This window comes from Paramisgurnus dabryanus, chromosome 8 (assembly GCF_030506205.2).
Source record: "Paramisgurnus dabryanus chromosome 8, PD_genome_1.1, whole genome shotgun sequence".
Lineage (NCBI taxonomy): Eukaryota > Metazoa > Chordata > Actinopteri > Cypriniformes > Cobitidae > Paramisgurnus > Paramisgurnus dabryanus.
The window spans coordinates 29,772,105-29,792,086 of record NC_133344.1 but is presented as its reverse complement, the minus strand read 5'-3'; the positions used below and the strand labels follow the sequence as shown (position 1 = coordinate 29,792,086).

The 19,982-nt window shown below is 37.7% G+C and overlaps 1 long non-coding RNA gene across 1 annotated transcript; it reads left to right on the top strand.

Moving 5' to 3' along the window:
- Window positions 1-5,575: 5,575 nt before the first annotated feature.
- On the top strand, window positions 5,576-19,918 carry LOC135771288 (uncharacterized). The gene is made up of 5 exons (XR_010542879.2): window positions 5,576-5,767; window positions 9,353-9,385; window positions 9,507-9,622; window positions 16,740-16,812; window positions 19,549-19,918. It is a non-coding gene; the product is annotated as an uncharacterized lncRNA (long non-coding RNA).
- Window positions 19,919-19,982: the final 64 nt, after the last annotated feature.

Below are 19,982 nucleotides of genomic sequence, written 5' to 3'. Positions count from 1 at the left end.
CTTCTCTACATCCCGTGCAGTTCAGACACAGTAAGTCATTATCAGGTATCCTTAAACTTTCAGTAATGCTGCACTGCAGTATATAAGTCTATAATATGAGAGTAATATGATTCTATACACACGCGACGCCATTGTTTACGTGTGAGGAGACGCGAGTACTCGCGCACATGGACGCAATGCCATATGCAACGTGTTTTGGAAACATTTATACGTGCAGAAAAATACTCATTAAAAACACTCAAATAAAACTTACTTTTTAAGAAACTATGACAGAACAATGAACACATACTAGATTATTAATGAATTAAATGTTTTAAACAGAAACCTCTTACATGAATAGCTGAGTGATGAAGTGAAACTAAAGGGTTAATAAACACAAACCGAAGCACTTTCTATATGACGCACTCTGCATAATATTAAGCCTTTATACAACATAAATGTACAACGTGCATCTATCTGCATAAAATTCAAGACTTCAACTAAGTTTTTAACTAAGTTATGTACAGAAAGTTTAACTCCCTTTGTGGATGTGCATCATAAACATTGCACTTTTAAACACGTCCAGTCAAAGCACAAGCTTCATAACATTAACCAGCTTTAAGTCTTTTGCTATCATTTTAGCTGTGTCGTGTCGTCCCCTTACCTGTTTTCAGTCAAGATGCAATGCCAATGCTCGTATGGCTCTCTGGTATCTTTTTGATGTTTAAATATAAGATGATAATCCATTGAACTTTTGACGGCGATGTACATTTTGCACCTGACTGACTGTATTTCTGAAAGTCACGTCGTCCTTTTAAACCACAGTGCCTCAGTGATGTGTGGCCGGCTTCACGGGATCGGCGGGCTGCCGTGCATTGCGCGGATCTGCGGGTTGGTGCAGAATTATCTGTTTGTTTTTGAATCATGCATGGTAATGTTACTGATGTCATACCCAGGTCAGCGTATCTCGACACGCCTCAAACACGCATCTCCAGACCTAGTCTTTACTACCACGTGCGCTTGTAATGCTCACCAGACATCCAAATGCCGCCAGATCCACAATAAATAAATAAAACCCAGATGATCATCGTTTTCGTGATCGATCATCGATGCCAAGTTCGAGTACTTGAGCAATCGAGTACGAGTGCCCATCCCTAATCAAGAGTTAGAGAGTACCTGGCTCTACTTTGCATAGTTGGTGGGGTGAACCAACAAGCATAATCTCAGTCTTTTCACTCTTAAGACAAATACAATTTTCAGTCATCCATTCTTTTATCTTAGAAATACACTCAGAAAGAAAATTGACTGGCACAATTTCATTAGGTCTAAAATGAATGTAGATCTGTGTATCAACTGCATAGAAGTGAAATTTTAGACCAAGTGATCTCAAATTTTGGCCAAAAGGATAAACATAAATATTAAAAAGAAGAGGGCCCAAAATTGACCCCTGGGGGACACCAGACAGCACAACATTAAACTCAGATCTAAATCCACCCATGGAAACAAACTGCTTCGGATAAAAATGGCAAGACTTAAACCAATTAAGATTGGTGTTTGAAACACCAAAAAACGGTTTCAAGACGAGTAATTAAAATTGAGTGATCGACAGTGTCAAAGTCGGCACTGAGATCAAGTAGGATCAAAACTGAAAGACAGCCAGAATCTGAGGCATTTAACAAGTCATTGGTGACCCTAACCAGAGCTGTTTCTGTACTATGTGATTTTCGAAAACCTGATTGCAAAGGCTCAAAGAGATTGTTCTAAGTTAAATGAGAAATCAACTGAGAAGAAACCACTCGTTCCATGAGTTTAGCAAAGAAAGGGAGATTCCATATGGGACGGAAATTTGTGAAGTTCTCATAGTCAATATTTGACTGTATGGCAGAGACAGAGGTATAAATACACATACTAATGGACTTCAGGTGAAACAGGTCAAGTAATCAGTGAGTAAATGTCCAGGTGATAATAATCAGAACAGACCCAAAAACATGACACGGACTAACCGTGACAGTACCCCCCCAAAGAGTGGCTTCCAGACACTACAACCCAAACATAAAAGTCCGGGAGGGTGAGTCTGGGGGGAGGGACAGAGGGCTTGTAGACCACGGTGAAGCCGGTGGAAGCCGGGGCGAAGCCAGCAGGGCTGGGAGCCGGGGCAAAACCGGCAGGGCAAGAAGCCGGAAAAACCGGAGCCGCCATCTCAGGAACTGAAGCAGACAACTCGACTCCCACCATCTTGGGGAAACGGGCTCACACACGGTAGCGACAACTCCAGGGAAATAATCGGCCGTGGCATCCGTTCCAAGACCTGAATCGAGCACGACGGTGGACCACCCAGGAACCAGATCAGACGACTCGACCAGCAGGGGAACCAACTGAACCAATTCGATACTCACAGGAACAGGCCGTGTGTCGCGGCGACCACCCCGGGGAATGAATCGGTGTGGCAACTGCTAGCTTGAGCCCGTCCTGGAGTTCCGAGCATTCCCTCTCGATCAACTCCAAGGGGCATCAGGGGGAACAGACATGAGAGTAACGACAATGATCCGGCAGTAAGTATGGCAGAGACAGAGGTATAAATACATATACTAATGGACATCAGGTGAAACAGGGCAAGTAATCATTGAGTAATCAGGTGATAATAATCGGAACAGACACAAAACATGGCACGGACTAACCGTGACAATAAGTTTCCTTAATACATTTCATCCATATTTTTATATTTAATCAGTTTGTAACTGATTAAACCCTGAAGTTTGTATTATCCCATCAATGAGCTGTAGTGGTTGCAAGTGACGTTTAAAATGTTGCAACCTGTTTACTGGTATAGTGTCACACTTCGTTTGAGCTATACTTTTCAACCATACACTTTCATTCATATTTTTATATTAATTCAATTTAGGTAATTGTTTAAAACCCTGATGTTAATATAATTTGTGCTTTAACACAAAGTTTTAACTTTGATCTAAAAATAATGATTCTTAATTAAGAGTTACATTTTATTAAGAGTTACATGACCATGATTAGCATTAGCCCTACAACTTAATGAACGCAGGGAGCATAAAAACGTAAGTATCTAGCACCCATGTGTATTGACAACTTGGAATCTGGCCCCTTTAAAAAAAGTTTGGACACCCCTGCATTAGGGGGTAGGGTCTTTATCTCCAGGTGTAAATCATGTACACAAGTTACTCACCTCTGCCAGTGTCCCAAAATGGTCGGACCCCAGAGAGTTAAAGTCACAGCTTCCATTGGAGTGCGAGCAGGATGTAACACATTAAACTATGGATGAGGAAAACACATCAGGTGCCCAGGTTATGAAAAGGGGAAAGATGAGGAGAATGTACAAAAGATAAAAATAGCCTATGTATTCAGCTCACTCTCGGATGAGCTTCAAAGAACACCAAAAAAAAAAAAAATCAAGCTAAATCGTTAACAATCAAATCTTACAAACTGATTAATCCACATATAAAGAGCGGGCCCCAAGACAGCAAACATATTTGCATTAAATAAGGGAGCAAATAATGAGGGCAACAGGTGTGGGGCATGACTTAATAACAAAGCAAATTATGAAGGAGACAAGGGTGGGGTCTGGAGACGAGACAGGAGGGCAAATATCACAGCAAAAACTATGGCCATGTATTACAATCACAGTGTCAGTTAGACTTGTAGGAGTGGAGTAAGATGATGTAAGTTATTCATTTATAGGGTCCTATGATTTCCACAAAACAAGGACGGAATCACGGATTTCAAATAAGTGAAAACAATTTTCTTTTATGTAATGTTGGACGCGCATGCAGGTTTCGTCAAAGCCTGGAACACAGCAGACAAAAGAGGTACTGTACTTTCTTCCAGCATCTGCCTTGCATGCGCACACACCCACACAGCTTTATAAGTATATTTACAGGACATTCACAAATTTAGGAAAGCTGAGGAAAAACAGCAGATCCACCACTGCAGTTGTTACTGAGCTGGATGTTACTCAGTATATTAAAACTTAAAGCAGTCTGTCTTGGGTCTTAAAGTGACAGTAGCCTGCTGCTTTCTGTGTCAGAAATGTTCATTACACCTCAAAAATGAAAATCACTCACTATTCTTAACTGAACAACTTTTGCAGCTGTACATTTAATTCATACAGTCAGGACTGTAAAGTGTTTTATTTGTATTTATTGCTAATGTTAAATCATAGGTAGTTTACAGACAATTTCATAACTAATATATTTATTTTTAATATAGATGCCTGAAAAGTAAAACAAGATGAGTATAGTCTTTGAACACTTGTTTGGAAAGAATGTGTCATGTTCTGAATAAAAAGTAGTTTAAAACCATAATTAACTATCTGGTTTTTACAACTTTTATTCAGGAGCAAAAATCTGCCTTTAAATTTGAGAGGAATAAATATTTGTCATTTATCATGATAATTAGGGGTGGGCGATAAACCGGTAGACAAAATTAACCGGTAGAAATTTGTCAACCGGTAGAGATTTTGGACTATCGTTTCTATCGAGGTTACGTGCCCACGTCACGCTCCTGTGCGTGTGGTCGCGAAAACGTAACGTTTGTACACGTATTTAAGCACTGCAGTTTTAAAACAAGTTATTTTAAGCCATTGAAACACAGACAACAGATCTGTATGCGTGCGTTCTTTCTGTGTGTCAGGAGCGGACAAGTCGCGCAACCGCTGCTCTTTCTGTCTGTGAGGAGCGCGCAAGTCGCGCGACCTCTGCTTATTAAGCTCGTGAGCATTTTTCCCGCTTTATTGGCCTTAAATACACATATGCGTCAAAATTCCCGTCTTTGCAAGCATCATCATAAACACGACCAGTAAGGTCTTAAGAGAAAGTAAACAGCTAAAAGAGAAAGCGCATGTGTAACAGTGTATTGGATCCGGACTTTGGTCTTAAAGGGGAAGTTACCTAATTTTGCTCCTGTCTGTCACTCGTGTTAATCAAACAGCATTGAGAAAAAAATCTCTCACTGCTCCTGATTAAATCACTTTTCTACCTTAAATAAAAATATATATAGGCCTATACATACATGCATAATTATTTATTATCATTCTTATTGACTGTGTATCTTCAGAGAGCTTGAGTTTTGTTTGTTTTTATCTTCTTTCTATGCTTGTATATGTTTTTTGTGAGAATTATGAACATTTCTATGGTATTAAAGATTTAAACCTTATTAAAACATAAAAAACTCTACCGTGATACATATCGTTATCATGATATAAAATTAATCCTATCGTGATAGAAGATTTTGGTCATATCGCCCACCCCTAATGATAATTATCGATATCGACTGATACGGCAAAAAAAATTCATGGTAATTTTTTTGCCCCTATTGGCCAGCCCTATTTCTACATAAAACACAGTTTGTTTGTTTCAATTACTGACTAATAACTTCTTCATTGCCATTAAAGTGAAATAACTAAAACTAAACACAAAAGGCTGATAAAAAAGTGCTTATTTACAAGAAAACATGTCAAATGCACTTACAGTAGAGGTTTTTTGCATCTGAACTCCTCCATTTTTTATTGAATACAAAGAGTTAACTATGGGATGGGTCAAGAATGACTACATTGAAAAGATGTGTCAACATTTCCCAACAGCTAGAAGACGTACACATTAAAGACCAGTATGAAGCGAACACGGACGGACTTTAAGATAACTTTTTAAGAGATTTCAGATCTGTTATGTAAAGATGTAAGACAAACAACTACAGCAAGAATGAAAAGCTGCTCAGAGCCAACGACAACATTTTTTACAAGATATGCAGCTTTACGACAGAGGTACGAGCACTACTACAAACATATAATTGTATTTCATATTTAATTGTAATTTGCTAAAACTTATAAAAATAACAACAACCGGAATAATAACCACTTTGGTATTATAAAAATTATTTAATGATTTCAAACAACACTGTAAAAAAAATCTGTAGAAATTACAGTATTACTGGGTATTACTGGCAACTAGCTTACTGTATATTTTACATTTATGTTATTTACTTGCAACAGTTTGTTCAAAGTTAAATGAACATGAAACATTTTCAGTCTTTATCTACTACAGTAAGTTACTGGCAACCAGCTGCATAATTACAGCAAATTTTTTACAGTGAAGGTAAAAAGCTAAAAGTTTAATTTGCATAAAAGTGACGCACAACCAGACGTCATACATACGGAAGTGTTTCTAGCATAGTATAGCAAACTGAACCTAAAGATGGAGTTTGATGAAAAAAACTATACGGTAACATTTTCATATATCTCCAATGCGGGCCAGTGTGTATTTAAGTATGAACATGAATGAAGTCAAAATGAAGAGTATCTCAAAACGTTTTTGAAACGCATAATGGTTTTTCAGCATCCAACATGTCGGAAGCATGCATCTTCCATAGAATGTGTTTGTTTGCCATGCTGCTGATAATATACTGTAATGTTTAGTCTCTGCGTAATGTTTATTGATGACAATTGATAAGTAGTTTTCTTTATTGTTCGTCGGTGGCAGCAAATGAATGAGAATAAAACGTTGCTTGTGCAATGTTCTTCCGGTTTCGAAACTCGTTTTGTTTTCTAACAAAGATGACTGAATGTTAATGATATTGGTTTGAATACTGTTTAACATTTTAAGTCAGTTATGAGAGTTGTGTTAATTTGCTTTTAGACCCTTTACAAAGTCATATTTATTAATGTTATTACAAGATTCTTTAATACTCATAAGATATTGAAAATTGAACACACCATATTGAGCTGAATATGTTTAATTTTAGAATTCCAAGTCCAAGATGCTCCTGAATTCAGTTTTTGCTCAAAATTTGGTATTATTGAAAACCTACCCATATTTAAGAGCTTTTAAAAGGAGAACAAGCGAAGATAAGATTAAATGTTTTTTCCTGTTTTGTTTGTTTGAAATAGGGCTGCAGCTATTGATTCTTTTTGTAATCGATTAATCTACAACTTAATCGATCGATTAATCAGATAATTATTTTGTGTGTTTTTAAACAACCAAAACAAATGATGCATAAAAACAATGATGTGGCTGTAAAATGATTAAGCACTTGGCTTTTATTTCTTTAAAAAAAAAAAAACAGATGTAGTGATTCCAACTCCAACATTTGTCTCCAAAACCAAGCCTATGTGTTGTAGTTTTTACCCATTTAGTGTTTATACTGTAAGTGCCAGTGCCAACAATTAAGCAATTTAATTTATTAAAATGCACAACAGTTTTCATGCTGTAATCTAGCCCTGACATCAAAGTAAATATCTGTTTTATGTAGATTTCCACACCTGCATCATTTACCATTAGGCTACTAACAAATAATATATAATTTCTTGGGTGAGCCTATTTGCTTTCTTTTTTAAGCCTATTTTGTCTGTTCTTTCATTAATATATTTTTTACTGTATGTATACACTATATATTTGCCTCAAACACATCTTTCATGTAAGTTGAAAATATTTAACTCAAACATAAAATTCGCATGATGCGAATACATAAACATTTATGTTTAAAATTATATTACTTACAGTATATATTGCATTCAAAACTGATTTGCTACTAAAAATATTGAACTGTTTTGTTGCGATATACCAACTTAAAACTAAAATTTAACATGATATAATTGAGGATATATAGATATACAGTGGCTAAAACTTCACATACACACTTTAGGGACACCAGAGACTTGCTTTACAACTTGAAGAAGGGGAAAGGGTCCCTTTTAGGGATGCACCGAAAACCGAAAATGAGGAAAACAAGGCCGAAAAACCGAAACACCGAAATAAATTATTATGCCAATTATTAGTACAAATGCATTTATGGCTATCACTGTGTACTAACTTTACTAGGGGTGTGTGACAGATCACAAAACTCACGGTTCAGATCACATTACAGTTTTTGAGGCATGGATCAGATTATTTTTCAGATCAGCAAAAAGGAGGTGGGAAAATCTAATAACAAATAAAGAAATTACAAACATTTATAAAAAAGAACAAAGCTGCACATTAATAAGGGCTAACATTAGCATTAGGTACAGAAATCGAATTAAATGAGTCATAACACTGTCTTTATTGTATAAATTAAATATATTATTATTTTTAGAGCTATTTGTCTCTTTGTTAGACTTAAGTAGGTTAATTGAGGTTACTGTCTCTTTAAATAAGCAGAGACTGGTTTCTGACTGTAATCTATACATACACTTAAGACATAAACAAATGTTTTTATTAGAAAAATAATACTTTTGATAATTTTGTTTGTATGTGCCCTGTCAATAACAGAAAGATTTTACGTTCGCTTGTTTGCGTCTCACTCGTGTGTGCACTATTGAGGGCACTTAAACGCGCGCACACACAGAGAACGAAGGCGAATCCCAAACTGTTTCATAAAAATGTTTTGTTGTTTTTCATTGCTTTATTCGGCACATGTATGTTAAAGGAATAGTCTACTCATTTTCAATATTAAACTATGTTATTACCTTAACTAAGAATTGTTGATACATCCCTCTGTCATCTGTGTGCGTGCACATAAGCGCTGGAGCGCGCTGCGACACTTCGATAGCATTTAGCTTAGCCCTTATGGGAGTACTTCGACTCGGCATAGTAACACCCTCCCTGTCCCATTATGAGAGGGAGAAGGGGAGCGGACTTTTCAGGCGAGTCGAAGTACTCCCAAAAGTGCTATTACGCCATACAATATAGTTCCTCTTTTAAATCCGCGTAGAAAAGCGCTACGTTTTATTTTGTACCACCAAACTTGCTCGTATAACTACTCGTCTTAAATAGGAAAAACGTTGATGTGTTTGGTCATTTCTAACTTTATCTCTGTTTGATACCATTGAATGAATGGGGCTAAGCTAAATGCTATCGAAGTGTCGCAGCGTGCTCCAGCGCTTACATGCACGCACACAGATGATAGAGGGATGTATCAACTCTTCTTAGTTAAGGTAATAACAGTTTAATATTGAAAATGAGTAGACTATTCCTTTAATGGACTATACAGTATGAGACACATTTGCGCGACTCTCTCTAAAGTTTACACATCAAGAGTTCTGATCTTTGAAGGGCGTACTCACTGTGATGATCACGTCTGAACCGGACACAACCGCATGTGCCTCTGTGCGTACTTTAGCGCCTTTTTGCGGTTAAATACATTCACGCCGCATACATGTTGCTTCAGACAAGCACGTGCAGGTCGCGGTTTCTGTTTGCGTCATCACAACATTTCGTCCGTATTGTTTCGGTGATAAAAGTCTTTCGGCCTCTAAAATATTTTGGTGGCCGAATATTCGGTGCATCCCTAGTCCCTTTAAACCAAGGGATTTTATAAAGTACTGTACAATATATTTTTCAGGTGTTTCTTACTCTTATTTTACTTTTTACAGGTCCCAGTTCAATGCAAAGATGACACTGACAAAGTACATAAGTTTGTATATTACAATAAAAACCTAATATATTGCATGACAAATGAAGTTACTACTGCATGTTAAAGTGCTCAAGCTGCTAAAGATTGTCAAACAGTGTCAAAACTTCTTGTAGATTTCTACTCCCTGTCAGGATGACTCATTCGGTTTTAATGGCATTGTGGTCTTTGACGATAAGTCTTACCCCTTAAGGAGGTGCACTCCATTTGTGAATTGGTCAGAAAATTACAGGTAAGCCAGATATTACTAATTGTATTTGGTATTATTGAAAATGTCAGCCTTTACATTTTTGTATTAATACAAATAATCACACTATTTTCCCCAAAAAAATTATTTTAGGATTATAGTTCCTGAGGAGAATCAACATGCGACATAGAATATTTTAGTTTTTCTATTTTAATACATTGAGATGCCTATTAAGTTGGTCAATCTTAACTCAAGGTTGGAGAAATACTACAAGTGGTCACATGACACACAAGGGTCTATATTGTTCTTTCAGTACATGTGCATGCATGGCACCATATTTTCGCCAATGAAAAGGGCATTTTTTCCACAAATTTTCTTCTAGGTAATTGCCTTTAAAAGTCACCTTCAATACGTAAAAAAGTTTTTAAAACAACATTACCTTGTATATCATCAAATGTATCATAGGAGATTACAAAAAACTGCACGTTGCCTCAAGGCAACATTTTACCATAATGGAGAGCCATACCAGGCATTCGAGGTTGGAATAGAAGTGTATTTTATTTGAAAGGAAAAGAGTTTGAATTGTCTAAATTAGTGGGGTGCCGAATCGAAGTTGATCCATGATCTGTACGGATCACGACCCACGGTTCAGCACACGTCATTACGGATTAATACGCTAATTTAAATAGGGAAAGTTTATCATTTGCTTATGTTTCAAAGGCTTGCAAATGTTAACACTCAAGTGATTTTAAACTATTTAACAACAAAAAGGCGCTAAAGTGAGCAGTTTTGTGTATGGACAGACACATGATGATTACACACCCTGAATTTTCCGCTGTAATGTCCGTGATGCTGAAATCCAGATCTGCTCTGCTTATTTGCGATCCTGAAGTAATTTGCGCTGCTGTTAGTAGATTGCGTTGTTAGTCATGGGAGTCATGGGAGGGGCTTCTGCGGCTCTGCTGAGACTCCGCTTGCTTCCTGCAATCACGTCATTACTACAGCAAGGTCCTGATTGGTTAATGCGACGCAGAAATCCGACTAAGTTTTTCAACTCACGCGTTTCACGCTGCAACGTGCAGCGCCTACCGAACTCAGATCGCCGACAGTACGTCTACCTTGACCACTACGCACAGCACTACCCGCTAAGCCAGCGATAATGATGAGTGGATACATAAGAAATGTAAAGGCAACTGTTGTGTATGTGCACAATACTAAAGCAACTAACAAGCACTGCTATTTATTTAAAAATATGGAGGAGACCACAAGAAACTCTGAGTTTACAGGATAATACCTGCTCTGTCCTGACCAGGTTAGGTTCAGAGAGTTAATTACCCCGGATAGACCTGTTTGACTCACTTGGATCTTTCCCCCGGATCTTTAAATTAACTCATGAGTCGCGAGTCTCTGGTATCATTAACCCGGATCAGTCGAGTCCTACTACAATTCAATGTAAAACCATAAACAGCGCCACCACACACACAAACCTCTTTCAACATTATTAATGTGACTTCACTCGCTCTACAGATCCACTCGTAACCTGCTGATCTGCGCGAGAACTGACAAGAGATTCTCACTCAAGAGCCGGAAACATTGTAAACTCAAAAGACCTGTTGATCCGCACGAGCCGCGAACTGACCTGAGATTCTCACTCGGAGCCGGAAACAATGCAGGCTTGAGAGACATGTGAATCTGCTCTGACTCGAGAATCTCTCAACTCGTAACCGGCTGATCCGCGCAAACTGTCTCTCGAATCAGAGCCGAAAACACTGCAGATTCGCAGATCTGCCGAAAACATTGCAGACTCGAGACTCTCCGGCTCGGGGAGCTACATAATCAGGACACAGTTTTTTTCTATATTTTCTCTATATTATTATGTTATTATTATAAGGCCTATTTTTTAAATGGTCGACCATACACACCAAACCTAAAACCTATAAGCATGTTATTTCAGAAGTGAAAGGCTTTTGTTGTGGATTTGCTTTTGAGGAGACTTCAGTCACTCTATAGATCCACTAACCGGCTCCGGCTGATTAGTGGATCTGTAGAGCGAGTGAAGTCTCATTAGTCCCATGGTCTTCGAGTCTGCAATGTTTCCGGCTCTGAGAATCTCGAGTCGCGTGGATCAGGTTACAAGTGGGTCTGTACTGAGTTTCCTTGGCGATTTAGCAATACTGACTCAAGTGACTCACACAACCCGGATCACTTTAGTGAGTGACTCACAATAACCCGGATCCTTAAAAGGAATCGAGTTTGCCAGGCCTAACCCCGGAAACAGACTCTGAGTATAAGTTACCTCTCCTTCTGAAACAGGCTTAACTTAACCCTCTGTCTCAGAGTTTCCATCATTTCAGGGGTAACATACTCAGTTTTCACTTAACCACCAGTCAGATCATATGTTCTGTCAGATCCATCACCAGTTCATATGGAAACCATCAAGATGGTGTTAAAGTAACATTGAAGAGTTATTATATGGATAATTTAGTGATTTATTCAGGGAGAATTATTTAATTATTAAAGACACCTGACGATAATGAGCTGAATCACTAAAGAAAAGAGAAACACAAAAACTACAACTGACTTTGAAAATCAGGCTTAAAGGGGAGGTTTTATGCTATTTCATGCATTCTGACTTAAAGGGGCCATGGCACAAGACTTTTTTAAGATGTCAAATAAATCTTTGGTGTCCCCAGAGCACATATGTGAAGTTTTAGCTCAAAATAACATATAAATAATTTATTATAGCATGTTAAAATTGACACTTTATAGGTGTGTTCAAAAATGTGCCGTTTTGGGTGTGTCCTTTAAAATGCAAAATGAGCTGATGAAATTCAAACACTGATCACAATGATGGTGGTTTGTTGTAATTAAAACTCAATTGTGCTTTTCTCTGCACTAAATGGCAGTGTTGTGGTTGGATAGTGCAGATTAAGGGGTGGTATTATTATAATAAGAGCTCCTTATGACATCATAAGGAGAGCCAAATTTCAATGACCTATTTTTTCATGTGCTTGTAGAGAATGGTTTACCAAAACTAAGTTACTGGGTTGATGTTTTTAAAATTTTCTAGGTTGATAGAAGCACTGGGGACCCAATCATAGCACTTAAACATGGAAAAAGTAATTCCATAATAACACAGTTTAAGAGTTGTAGTCCTCATGCTAAACATAAGCAAAGTGTCAAAAAAGCAGTTGAGCTTGTAACAGTATTTCTGAGCCAAACTCACGCCTCCTTTTTCCTACAAGTTTCGGAAAGTTTTTTTCAAACGGGGGTATCCGTTATGACTGATTGACCCCATATTCCTTTTATGGGCCTTTTCCCCCAGAAAAGCATGCTGGCCCTGCACGTCAAGTGAGAGCGAGAACGCGCATTAGCATTGCTCCGTCGAGTAGAAGTCACCGGTATCACTGCATAGCACGCAACAACTTTGTTATAGCAAGATAGTTCGACAAAAGAAGTGTGTTTTTGGATGTAAGGAGAAGAAAACCTTATTTAGCTTTCCCTGTCGTAAGACAACAGTGGATGCAGTTCGTTTTTCCCCGGACAGCAATGTAATTGCGAATGAGTTTGTTGTTCCCTGCAGGGCTCTGAACCGGTTCAAGGTCATTGTTATCGTTTTCTTTAAAGCAGACATATCATGCTTTTAAATCTGTCCTTTTTACATATAAATCATCTATTTGTGGTCTATATAAAGCGAAACTGCAATGCTTTGGTCTGAATTCCTCATTATTATAGCCCCACAGGCCCCCTTTCTACCCCTTTTCTGATGTGCATCTGAGAGCAACTCGTTTTGGTACTGTCTTTTTAAATGCACGTCATACCCTGCCCCCTCTCCAGGTTGCAGAGGTGACACTCGGTTAAACTCCACCCCGTTCGACCATTTTGTAGTTTTATAGCAGAGATACGATTATCTAGCTGCACAGAAACTTTTTATTCACTCGTTATTCACAAAATGTCAACAATGGAAAACTTGTCCATCCAGCCTTATATGTTCGCGCCAGAGTCGGAAATGGAGCGAGATGAAAATGAAGACGACGAACCTGCAGAACAACGTCTTCATATGGAGGTATCGCAATGGTGTGTTGTCAATCCGAAGGCTGCAGCCTCCAGAGGTCGCATTTCTAGGCTGCATGTCATCAAGGCTGTCTTATTTCAGAATATTAACAATTATAAAGTTGACTATTATTCTTAGTTAATCGTTAATTGTTGTAATATGCTATAACTTAATCCCGTGTTGATGACCACATGCGATATCCGCAGGCTGCAGCACAAAAAAATGACATTTCCGTGAAAAATAAAACTCAACCAGGCACAGGTTCAACAACCGAACATTTTGATTTACTCTCTCATTACTTGTGCATCTTTGAGCTTGGACTACAATATCGCAGCGAGAAATAGAAAATGGCGGATTGCTCGTAGTGTTGGGCTGGGAGTCGATGTCCTTATTTGGCAGTTCCGCTGCAAATACTGTGATGTAATTGTTCAAAAAACGTAATAGATAATAGAAAAATCAGAACAGGTTGGAAAATATGACCAAAACAGAATATAAAGATATCAACAAAGCACCTGAAGAGACTAATTTCAACTTTTATGTACTTCTAAACACTACAAATATACAACAAAATGCATTTAAGAGCTAAGAAAGTGGATTTAGCATGATATGTCTCCTTTAATATTGTACTTTATCAGTGACCAATCATGAATTGAACAGTACAACATGTGACTTTGCCGCATCAAGCGTGAGTGACTTTGACACATAGCTTGAGTGAAATTCCCGCGCAGCAGTCATCGAGTCTCCGGCCCGATAGCATTTGTCTTAAATAACCACAAAGCTACCCATCAAATGTTCAGAGGTATGTTTAAGTTAAAACGTGCTTGGAAATATGAAGATGCAAACTGTTACTCAAAAAAGCCAGGGGACTTATACCACTGTCAATTACTTTTTAGATGGGTCGCCACCAAGAAATTCCTTTTCTTTATTATTTTTCTTACGGCAAGCTGTCTTAACAAGTCTGTCTGCAATATTGAAGGATGTGGGGGAGAAGTACAGTAGCCGGGAATCACTGAGGTAACTCACAGAGGCACATTTAACGTAAACATACACCAACATACTGGTTCCCTGGCTGTATTTCGGAGAGGACTGCTTTTACAAACAAGGCTCAGTTTACCTGATAGAGACGTCCTGCTGTAGTCGTTGCTGCTATTGTTCCTGTTCATCCATTACTGACTAAGTATCCGATTCTGGATCATATTTCTTATGTAAGACTGGTTATTAAAAAAAAAGTTTTGTCAAACATGACGCAAGTGCTCCGAAATAGTTACAAAATGTCTGCTTCAAGGGACCATCAAGTTAAGGTAACATTTCTCTCATTTTTGCTAATGAGGGTTTTTTTAATATGAGAATATGTAAAGTCGGAATGAAGAGTTTGCAACACTTTTTGGACACTATAAAACTACATAGATAGTCTTTTAACCTTCCAGTATCCAACTGTAATGGTTTTATCTTGAGTAGTTTATTGTTAAGGTCTTTTATTCTGATATCATGGTCTTGTTTCAAGTCTTTTATTTTGAAAATCGTGTCATTTCATGCTCCACATTCCACTTCCTGTTTGTCACTATAAAACCTGGGCTGCGTTCAGCCCCGACAAAACGTTGCACAACGTTGATGTTTATTAAACAGAAACAGCGATGTGTTGAACGCCCTGTTGTGATGACGCAAGAGTTGCAACTATGGTAGCTGAGAGGCCATTCTTTGTGGGTTTTTTTAATGTTTCTGAAGCCTGATGAAATCGTTATAAATGTGTGTTTAATACTGTAAAATACCCTCGATGTTACAATCACTGACCTTGCCGTCCAGAATGAAAGACAACATTCCAACTTGAACCCATTGAGCGAGCTGTCTCTTTACTATCGCGTGGTTTTATACATCTTGCCGCTGACATTTTTGACACACCCACCAAACAAGAGAAAACGCATCTAAAACCTGTTGCATTCCGTTGCACACCGTTTCAAGGAAACATGTCGTTCAACCCGGAAACCGTAGCAAAACGTTGCGCACCGGTGTGAGATTGAACGTGCCCCAGTTCAATCTCTACATCACATAGACCCTTTTACAGCTCACGTGATCAAATAGCCTGCGCGTGCATTTGGGCAACAGAAGTGGTGTTATTTCCCATTGGTTCTAACGTGTTAGCAACTCTGAATTTTATTAAAACGGTTTCCCAGCATCAAAATGTCTGGTTGTTACACTAATATAATATACTAATATACGTATGTATCAGGCAACTTTAATTTTGGCCATCTGCTAACGTCTTCTATCCACGCCACTATAGTACACGGTTCTGGTAGCTGTGTTGAAAATGTTGATTAAGTCAACTTTTCAAAAAAATTACTCTGTCTGGGTTGCTTCACTGTTGATTCTTACCATACTTCCGTTGCCTAAATGCGCGCGCATACGCTGCCACGTAATCATTGTGTACAAACAGTAAAAGGGTCTATTGCTAAGTATTGTCAGAGAAACCTGACTCACTAAGCGTTCATGCCATTGTCTTGTTTCATATTTTGGATTCTGACCTCTGCCTGTATTTTGGATTATGATTGTGGATTACACTTTCTGGATGTGTTTGCCTGCCTACGTGGAATAAAACCTCCTTGCATTTGGATTCTCTCGCTCTCTCTCGCTTTGTGTAAGCAGCCATTCGTTACACCAACATAGAGCATGCTTGGGCTATGTTGCTGATAATAAGGAGTGTGGCCTGTGCAGTTTGTTTGTTTTCTGTTTTTTAAATCCCTTTTTTTTACTAAAGAAGGTTAGTCATGTTGTTTATTTATTGCTTGGAGTGTTATTTACTACTTTGATTACTTTTTGATGATTGTAAATGCAACAGTTTACTACTAGATAAATCTAACATTTATGAAAATTACTGATAACATAAATCTCATTTTCAAATAGGACATGGATTGCATGCACATTAGACAATTTATTTAAAAACTGATCTTTTTACTCAGGATAAAAAGTTTAGCTCTGCCAATGCCATTTTTGCTCCAAAAAAAAATTAAAAAAAATTAATTCTAAATGAAGAAAACAATAATGTATTACATGTAATAGCAGTGTCAGATGTTCTGAGGGTTTATTCTAATGCTGTTTTTCTGTGTTGTAAAGGTCCAGTGTCAAGATGATCCGTGTGGTAGTGAATGGGAAAATATCCTGATATATACCACATACACATCTCAAGGTAATACTTTACTAGGCTATATGCCCAGCTGCACCATTTCCTGAACTTCGGCCAGCTCCTTGTTTCCTGTCTGCCATTATTGGACAAACTGATTAATCCAGGTGTGTCTGATTATTGTTGTTGTGACTACTGAGGTCAGGCACACCTGGATTAATCAGTTTGTTTGTGACTACTAAGGTCAGGCACACCTGGATTAATCAGTTTGTCCAATAATGGAAGACAGGAAACAAGGAGCTAGCTGAAGTTCAGGAAGTAGTGCAGCTGGGCATAAAGCCTATTCAGCGTAATGATAGAGATTGTAAATGCAGTCTGTCTCTACTTACCACACTAATAATATCTTTAAGCAAAATTATATGGGAAAACGGAGATTTGAAATCAGTGAAGTTCTTGCTCATTTATATAAAAAAAGTGAGAAATATTTAGCCTAATACTTTAAATTAAACCTCTAATTGTTTTGGCCTGTTAGCAGGGCCATATTATGCATGACTTTAGAAATATTAAGGTCCAGCAACAAAGCTAGTTAGTTGATTTCATGTGTCTTTCAGGACTAATTAAACTCCTATGCGTTTCGTCATTCTTAGATTTTAAATGTGATGTAGTGTAAAACTACAAGGAAAGCGAGTAAATAAGTTCATTAAATTGGTTTGCAATATTCTCACATTAATTTTTAGTCGTATCCCTAAAGAAACCCTGAAAATGTATCCGTTGATATATTTTTTGTCTCGCACACTAATGAATTATTAAATACAGCAATTAACGTCAAATCACGTAATTTTTTTTTTTTTTCAAAAAAGCGTTTTGTAGTTTGCTTTACGGTATTTATTACCGCCGGTCATCTAACATTTCTATGGTAAAACAGTTGTCAAATGTTATGTAATGTCAAAATAAATGTTTAGCTACTTACATCGCACTCTTTTGTCGTTAAAACTGCAGCAAGCTTCGCGCTGGAGTTCTCGGTCGTGTCAACTGAACTCCCGCCTTTTGAGGGTCGATTAGTCAGATTTGGTTGCTTCGTTTGATTGGTTAGTAACTCCGCCTTCTTTGACAAGCATAGAGACAGAGCGCCGATATGCAAATTTGAAAACCACGCCCACCGGGGGGGAAAACAATCCAACCGTCTCCATTGACTTTGTATTGCGAGAGGCTGCCTCCTTGTCATTTCTGGCTTATAACAAAAAACAGAATAATGCCTAAAAGCTGCTGTGTGACAATATGTACAGCTAACAAGCCAAAGAACCCAGAAATAAGTTTTTATAAGCTGTCGAGCCGTAAAACCCAGCTTTTAAGGAGAATAAAGTGGATCGCCGACTACATTTCCCCCTAGTGGACGCAGTTCTACTAATAGAAGTACTATGAAAAGTTGCCTGTTTCCACTTTTGTTTCTTTAAACGCTCGTTTTATGAGGTCGACAGCTTAAAAAAAACTTATTTCTGGGTTTTTTGGCTTTTTAGCTGTACACCTTGTCACACAGCAGCTTTTATGTATTATTCTGTTTTTAATTTTAATCTGTAAAAAAGTTTTTATAAGCTGTCGACCCCAAAAACGAGCGTTTAAAGACACAAAAATGGAAACAGGCAACTTTTCATAGTAATACTATTAGTAGAACTGCGTCCAATAGGGGGAAACGTAGTCGGCGATCCACTTTATTCTCCTTAAAGACAGGGTTTTACGGCTCGACAGCTTATAAAAACTTATTTCTGGGTTCTTTGGCTTGTTAGCTGTACATACTGTCACACAGCAGTTTTTAGGCATTATTCTGTTTTTTGTTATAAGCCAGAAATGACAAGGAGGCAGCCTCTCGCAATACAAAGTCAATGGAGACGGTTGGATTGTTATCCCCCCGGTGGGCGTGGTTTTCAGGTTATGACGCGCGGCGCTCTGTCTCTATGGCAGATTTAAGATAATTAGATCAAAATGAAAATGAGCTCATATTTTACTCATCCTCAAGCCACTCTAGCTCAAAAAGACTTTCTTATTTTAGCCGAACACAATTTAAGTTTTATTGAATAATCTAATTCTTTTCAGCTTCGTAGTGACATTGGATAGTGCAGAGCTTAAAAATTGCATTCATCCATTATTAAAAACTGATCCTTACCGTCCATTCAGAATTTTTACTAGCCAAATAAAAAACAGATTAACTATGTTGCATCGTTATTTATAAAAATGTATTATAGATTTTATTATTATTTATCATAAAAAAATCAGATTAAGTTTAAATCATAGCAAAAGCGTATCAAAAACTACATTGACCTAACGTACTGTGTAAAATAAATGTATACAAGTTTACACTCTAAAAAATATTGGGTTGTTTTACCAGGGCTGGGTAACTATTGGACAGAAATATTTCTGTCAGATATGACCCAAATAATGGGTTGTTTTAACCCAACTGCTGCGTTGTTTCAACACGGTTGATCAATAACCCAGTAGTTGGGTAAAAACAGCCCATTATTTGGGTCATTTTAACCCAGAAATGTGTTCTGTCCAATAGTTACCCACCCCTGGATTAAAAAACAACCCAATATTTTTTAGAGTGTAGCCACCAGTCAGGCCATGAAACAAACTGAAACCAAAATTTATTTCAGACAACAGCATCCGATGAAAGCATCTATGTCTAGTCTATTACTCATGATTTGAGTATTTGCTCTAGTCATTTCAGGGTTAATTTTTAGTGCATCTGTTTTCACCTGTTTACTTGTTTTTTTCCATTTAATACTTATATGGTTTGTTCCAATACAGAATCTCCTTGGCAGTGAAATGCTTTGAGGAGATTGAATGTTTTCCGGAATTGGACAACTCATTTGGACCCAATTATGGCTGAGGATGGAACAGGTCTTAGCCCTTAAAGAGAGATGGTCCTCATGAGGAAGAGAAGAAATAAAAAACCCTCTAAAGATGAAATCCCATAATGTCATTCTATGACATTCTTTGGTTTAACAATAAAGCTAATAAATACATTTGTTGTAGCCTACTTTGTTGTATTTTGTGTGCAAATGCATTATCACATGCACATTATTAAAATCTTTTGCATCTTTAAGAAGTGTTTATAGCATACAGCACTTTTACAGAGATTAACCAAAACCAGTTTATACAAGACATCAAAGCAATGCATTAACACACACATTAAACTCAAGCATACATCAAAACACAGAAAAAATATATAAGAATTTAAA